This window comes from Ctenocephalides felis, unplaced genomic scaffold (assembly GCF_003426905.1).
Source record: "Ctenocephalides felis isolate EL2017-DRISC unplaced genomic scaffold, ASM342690v1 CF-g0.4_SCAFFOLD_03722, whole genome shotgun sequence".
NCBI lineage: Eukaryota > Metazoa > Arthropoda > Insecta > Siphonaptera > Pulicidae > Ctenocephalides > Ctenocephalides felis.
In genome coordinates this window covers 131,529-139,230 of record NW_020539876.1, presented here as the reverse complement: position 1 = coordinate 139,230, position 7,702 = coordinate 131,529, and the positions used below count along the sequence as shown (strand labels likewise).

At 42.0% G+C, this 7,702-nt stretch overlaps 2 non-coding genes across 2 annotated transcripts; both read right to left on the bottom strand.

Annotated features, from left to right (window-relative positions):
* Positions 1-1,176: 1,176 nt before the first annotated feature.
* LOC113390989 lies at positions 1,177-1,331 on the bottom strand. Its single transcript, XR_003368304.1, has one exon. It is a non-coding gene; the product is annotated as a 5.8S ribosomal RNA (ribosomal RNA).
* Positions 1,332-2,029: 698 nt separating this feature from the next.
* Positions 2,030-3,945, bottom strand: LOC113390990. Its single transcript, XR_003368305.1, has one exon. It is a non-coding gene; the product is annotated as a small subunit ribosomal RNA (ribosomal RNA).
* Positions 3,946-7,702: the final 3,757 nt, after the last annotated feature.

Sequence of the window (7,702 nt, the reverse complement as noted above, 5' to 3'; positions counted from 1 at the left end):
AGTACCAAGCAATAGCATCGCTGACCGGTAATAGAGTCCGTTCGAGAACACGGTAGCTAACAGCTCGAGGCGGCATCGATGCCGGACTAGGTCCGACGGCCAATAACCGTCCGTGCTTGCAACCGGCCGAACGCTTAAAAGCGACCCTATACCATATCATTTATACCGTCTGGCAGTCGGCCGGAGCACGCGGGGTCTGGCGCGAATAAATTCGTGACAGGCTACCGCCGCGGTCGTAGATCGACACCAAACGGGTCGCGACGTCCTACTGAGAGAGAAGTGCATGCCATCGCCGCCTAACGCATAAACCGACGGCGTATCGCAGGACGAATCCCGGTCAATCGCACGCCAATAAATGGAAGACAATGATAACATTGAATCTCTCCTTTCGATCTTTCGGGTTTCTCAGGTTTACCCCTGAACGGTTTCACGTACTCTTGAACTCTCTCTTCAAAGTTCTTTTCAACTTTCCCTCACGGTACTTGTTCGCTATCGGTCTCGTGGTCATATTTAGCCTTAGATGGAGTTTACCACCCACTTAGAGCTGCACTCTCAAGCAACTCGACTCTGAGGAGAGATCCTCTCGATACGCGCAACGGTCGCTACGGGCCTGGCACCCTCTATGGGTAAATGGCCCCATTCAAGATGGACTTGAACTCGCCGCAACGCACCGAGATAATCGGATCCTCCCTAACACTACATTTCCCAGCGTCCGTCTCCGGCCGCGGGATTTAGTGCTGGGCTCTTCCCTGTTCGCTCGCCGCTACTAAGGGAATCCTAGTTAGTTTCTTTTCCACCGCTTAGTAATATGCTTAAATTCAGCGGGTAATCTCATCTGCTCTGAGGTCGTATTATGATTATGATGTGCTCGCAAACGTTAGTAAGCAAGCGCACACAAAATCGACGAGGAACCTTTGAATCGTCCAAATTTGCCGGAACGAAACCGCATTTCGAAGAGTTCGGGTTTCCGGTTATCGGGAGGGTCGCAAGAATATAAAATCTCTAGGACACACAACCCGCCGTAATCCCACAGAACGTCAACGAACGGTAATGTCCGATGTTGCAAAGTGGACTGGCTCACACGTTGAGTGAATTATTTAAGAGCACGCATTTACGCGAAACTCCATCATTCGCCGGCAAGCCGTTTAAAGCAAGCGGCAGTCTGGTAATGTTATACGACTCTCAGCCAGAGGTGGTCCGGGAACAGTATCCGAGGACCGCAATGTGCGTTCGAAATGTCAATGTTCATGTATCCTGCAGTTCACATGTCGACGCGCAATTAGCTGCGTTCTTCATCGACCCACGAGCCAAGTGATCCACCGTTCAGGGTGATTTTATATATATTTATACATGTTTCGATCGTGATCCCCTCGAAATCGTTTAAGATAACTCGGGCGATTCTGAAACTAGTATGATTATTATGGTTACAATTAGTACACCGTAAAGCTTTCGCGTTTCGGTCCGAGATACAAAATCTCGTTTCAAAATTGAAATATGAATATTTCACTGTGTGTGAGATTGAAAAATCTGCTTTCGCTGATTTTTCATTTTCTTAAAACAACGCAATGAAGCGAATGTTCAAATTCGCACAATTTGAATAAAATGTGCAGAGTATATAGAATACTAACGCAAGCGTTTACTACAATCGACTTTAAAACACTAGACTTTCATCTAGCGCCCAAAGAATTGATTGAGCTATGCGTTTAAAGTATAATATTCAAAAAGAACGCCGTTTTCACAACGAACTTCGTCATTCGCTCAGGCATCTGGCGATACCGAGCAGATATACATGGCAGTGCTCTCACACAATGCATAAGAGCGCTAAGCGGTTGTAAACTGCGTCACGCTGCTTTTGCACACTGCGCAATATTTTGCGACTAGCTCCGGTCAAACGTTAATGAAACGAATGATCATTGCCAGAGGCTTTTGCCCACAGTATATTATACTATGGGAGCGCACAACATTTAGTCTGCAACATTATATTGCGACATATAGCACACGTTTCATTCACTTAATAGTAAATGTACGTTAATGATCCTTCCGCAGGTTCACCTACGGAAACCTTGTTACGACTTTTACTTCCTCTAAATAATCAAGTTTGGTTATCTTCCCAGCAACATCGGCAATGTCGAAACGCTGCCGCGCACCGGTCCGAAGACCTCACTAAATAATTCAATCGGTAGTAGCGACGGGCGGTGTGTACAAAGGGCAGGGACATAATCAACGCAAGCTTATGACTCGCGCTTACTAGGAATTCCTCGTTCATGGGGAAGAATTGCAAGCCCCAATCCCTAGCACGAAGAGGCTTCAACGGATTACCCGGACCTTTCGGCCAAGGAAAACCTGCTGATCTCTTCAGTGTAGCGCGCGTGCGGCCCAGAACATCTAAGGGCATCACAGACCTGTTATTGCTCAATTTCGTGCGACTAAATGTCGCCTGTCCCTCTAAGAAGATATATTTGTACGCCGGTAGTGAGAACCACAACCAACAACGACCGAAGCCGAAGCGGAGGGTCTTTGCGATACCAGAAAGTACGTCTATTTAGCAGGCTAGAGTCTCGTTCGTTATCAGAATTAACCAGACAAATCACTCCACCAACTAAGAACGGCCATGCACCACCACCCACCGAATCAAGAAAGAGCTCTCAATCTGTCAATCCTTCCGGTGTCTGGACCTGGTGAGGTTTCCCGTGTTGAGTCAAATTAAGCCGCAGGCTCCACTCCTTGTAGTGCCCTTCCGTCAATTCCTTTAAGTTTCAGCTTTGCAACCATACTTCCCCCGGAACCCAAAAGCTTTGGTTTCCCGGAAGCTGCCCGCCGAGTCATCGGAGGAACTTCGGCGGATCGCTAGCTGGCATCGTTTATGGTTAGAACTAGGGCGGTATCTGATCGCCTTCGAACCTCTAACTTTCGTTCTTGATTGATGAAAACACATTTGGCAAATGCTTTCGCTTCTGTCCGTCTTGCGACGATCCAAGAATTTCACCTCTAACGTCGCAATACGAATGCCCCCAGTTGTCCCTATTAATCATTACCTCGGAATTCCGAAAACCAACAAAATAGAACCGAGGTCCTATTCCATTATTCCATGCACACAATATTCAGGCGAATGAGCCTGCTTTAAGCACTCTAATTTGTTCAAAGTAAACGTACCGGCCCACCTCGACACTCGGTGAAGAGCACCTTGGTAGGATTTTGAGTTGGGCCGCCTTTTTACGGGCTAAGCCCACCGGTAGGACGTCCCACAGACATGCCAGTTGAACACCGCGAGCGGTGAACCGACAGTGTGGGACACAGATTCAACTACGAGCTTTTTAACCGCAACAACTTTAATATACGCTATTAGAGCTGGAATTACCGCGGCTGCTGGCACCAGACTGGCCCTCTAATAGATCCTCGTTAAAGGATTTAAAGTGTACTCATTCCGATTACGGGGCCTCGGATGAGTCCCGTATCGTTATTTTTCGTCGTGCCGGGAGTGGGTAATTTGCGCGCCTGCTGCCTTCCTTGGATGTGGTAGCCGTTTCTCAGGCTCCCTCTCCGGAATCGAACCCTGATTCCCCGTTACCCGTAACAACCATGGTAGTCGCAGAAACTACCATCGACAGTTGATAAGGCAGACATTTGAAAGATGCGTCGCCGGTACTAGACCGTGCGATCGGCACAAAGTTATTCAGAGTCACCAAGTCAAACGGTGAGCAAGGCAAGCCCGCCACCGATTGGTTTTGATCTAATAAAAGCATTCCTTCCATCTCTGGTCGGAACTCTATTTGCATGTATTAGCTCTAGAATTACCACAGTTATCCAAGTAATGTGGGTACGATCTAAGGAACCATAACTGATGTAATGAGCCATTCGCGGTTTCACCTTAATGTGGCTTGCACTGAGACATGCATGGCTTAATCTTTGAGACAAGCATATACTACTGGCAGGATCAACCAGGGTGCTATATATATAATAGCATAGTGCGTAAATGTCCCTCGGCGTCACCCGAGAGACCACACTTTGTATAGAAAAGTTCGATGAATATTTCTAAACAACGAATTTTCTTACATATATATATCTGAGTCGTACGATATTCCCTGGACATGACGAACAGTTTACATCGCGACTTGATATTTTATATATTCTGCGCTTACACAGAGGCTAGACCTTTAACAACCGTCGAAACGGCGGTCCGTACATGAAATTTGCGGTCCGCAGACCCAGTTAATTTCAAACAGTCTCTTTACCCTTCGTTAGATTGAAAACGTCGGGGCGAATTCATTATAAGAATTCATCGTTATAACTAACTTTTATTCTCGCTCGGAGAGTATTGAGTTGATTGCATTTGTATATTTTATTTTCCGCATAAGAGTCTTTGCGTCAACGACACATGCCCGCGGATATGCTGTACAGTATGGTTGAACACTTATAAATAAGGTCCAGAACCCGGCCGTAAACCGACATCCGAACATATACGGCGTATATTATTCTAGACACGGTCTACGACAGTTTGACCTGCAGCGACGGGTCGCCTCGGGTTACCGTGCGAACCATCACCGCGATGGTCTGGACAGGCTATATGGCGGGTCGCAAGAAAATAAATTCTCTAGGACGCGCAACCACTTTAGCAATTTTAGAGCACGTTGTGGTCCAAAAACAAACGTCCTCGCTTTAAAATTGAAATATGAATATTTCACTGTGTGTGAGATTGAAAAATCTGCTTTCGCTGATTTTTCATTTTCTTAAAACAACGCAATGAAGCGAATGTTCAAATTCGCACAATTTGAATAAAATGTGCAGAGTATATAGAATACTAACGCAAGCGTTTACTACAATCGACTTTAAAACACTAGACTTTCATCTAGCGCCCAAAGAATTGATTGAGCTATGCGTTTAAAGTATAATATTCAAAAAGAACGCCGTTTTCACAACGAACTTCGTCATTCGCTCAAGCATCTGGCGATACCGAGCAGATATACATGGCAGTGCTCTCACACAATGCATAAGAGCGCTAAGCGGTTGTAAACTGCGTCACGCTGCTTTTGCACACTGCGCAATATTTTGCGACTAGCTCCGGTCAAACGTTAATGAAACGAATGATCATTGCCAGAGGCTTTTGCCCACAGTATATTATACTATAGGAGCGCACTTGATTACAGCAATAATTTGTCGAGTAATCACAAGATTTCATATTTGTGGTCCGCAGACCCAAATAATTTCAACTCGCTCCGATCAAACGTTCATAAAACGAAAGACCATCGCTGCGAGAAGCTTTGCTAGTTCTGCTATATTCACATATATTTGACCGTAGTCAATTTGTAAAATCCTATATTATTAAAATATATAGATTTTATATTTGCGGTCCGCAGACCCAAATAATTTCAACTCGCTCCGATCAAACGTTCATAAAACGAAAGACCATCGCTGCGAGAAGCTTTGCTAGTTCTGCTATATTCACATATATTTGACCGTAGTCAATTTGTAAAATTCTATATTATTAAAATATATAGATTTCATATTTGCGGTCCGCAGACCCAAATAATTTCAACTCTCTCTGATCGAACGTTTGAAAACGAATGATCCTACCACCAGTTATCTATAGCCGCAAACCAGCATCCGAATATATAAGGGGTATATAATTCTAGATGTGGCTCACAACATTATTAAAAGTTACGCTAATATATCATTGACAGACTAAAAGTATCGAATATGATGTAAAAACTACACCGGGGAATGATATCCGTACCCGCCCGAACAACATAGCGTACTTTAGCCTGAGCTTGCTCGCATCGCACTCGACACGACCTATCCCCCTATATAAGGCGCGCGGCCACAGCGTAGGTATTTGACTGAGTCCCAAGCGATGTGCATTTGACCTGCGGCGAGGGCCTGCTCGCGCTTACGGTGTGAATCGTCAAGACAAAAGTCTGGGAAAATTTCGAACTGTGAACCCTTATGATAGAAAAATTTTTGTCGAAAATTTTGTTAGATGTTCAAACAGTTTTATATATATGGACAATATGAATTATAGTTAATTATTGAGTTTTTAGGTGTTTTTTGGGTTTTTTTAAACTTTTGTATAAAATTATGTATTTATTGATTTTTATAGATCTCAATGAATATAAAACGAATTTATATATAGTTATATTATTTTTTATAATTATTTGTTTAAATTTTCTAATTTTACAATAAATGTTCAAACCAGTTTTCCTCGATTTTCTCTTAAACCGTAAAAGATACAAAAAAACTTTGTTCGTACGAAAGATGCAGAATAAAATTATGAATAAAATGGTATATAAATGGTTAGGTGTGTTCATATAATTTTCTCTAGATTTTCCGATTTTTCCGAATTTTCACGACGGCAACTCGCCTGTAGGCTACACCGTGCAAAATTCGAAGTTGTGATGTATGGAAAAAGAACTAAGAATTTTGAGACCTTTCTAATGATGTATAATAGTTTATATGTTTTCTTTAGAGAAATATCGAATCGTGAAGAGTATTGCTCCAACCTAGCCGCACTTTGCATTTTGACAAGTTAACAACTACACAGATTGCCTTATACTGTCTAAACCGTAAAAGATACAAAAAAACTTTGTTCGTACGAAAGATGCAGAATAAAATTATGAATAAAATGGTATATAAATGGTTAGGTGTGTTCATATAATTTTCTCTAGATTTTCCGATTTTTCCGAATTTTCACGACGGCAACTCGCCTGTAGGCTACACCGTGCAAAATTCGAAGTTGTGATGTATGGAAAAAGAACTAAGAATTTTGAGACCTTTCTAATGATGTATAATAGTTTATATGTTTTCTTTAGAGAAATATCGAATCGTGAAGAGTATTGCTCCAACCTAGCCGCACTTTGCATTTTGACATGTTAACATCTACACATATTGCTCTATAACATAAAAACCGTAAAAGATACGAAAAAACTTTGTTCGTACGAAAGATGCAGAATAAAATTATGAATAAAATGGTATATAAATGGTTAGGTGTGTTCATATAATTTTCTCTAGATTTTCCGATTTTTCCGAATTTTCACGACGGCAACTCGCCTGTAGGCTACACCGTGCAAAATTCGAAGTTGTGATGTATGGAAAAAGAACTAAGAATTTTGAGACCTTTCTAATGATGTATAATAGTTTATATGTTTTCTTTAGAGAAATATCGAATCGTGAAGAGTATTGCTCCAACCTAGCCGCACTTTGCATTTTGACAAGTTAACAACTACACAGATTGCCTTATACTGTCTAAACCGTAAAAGATACGAAAAAACTTTGTTCGTACGAAAGATGCAGAATAAAATTACGAATAAAATGGTATATAAATGGTTAGGTGTGTTCATATAATTTTCTCTAGATTTTCCGATTTTTCCGAATTTTCACGACGGCAACTCGCCTGTAGGCTACACCGTGCAAAATTCGAAGTTGTGATGTATGGAAAAAGAACTAAGAATTTTGAGACCTTTCTAATGATGTATAATAGTTTATATGTTTTCTTTAGAGAAATATCGAATCGTGAAGAGTATTGCTCCAACCTAGCCGCACTTTGCATTTTGACATGTTAACATCTACACATATTGCTCTATAACATAAAAACCGTAAAAGATACGAAAAAACTTTGTTCGTACGAAAGATGCAGAATAAAATTACGAATAAAATGGTATATAAATGGTTAGGTGTGTTCATATAATTTTCTCTAGATTTTCCGATTTTC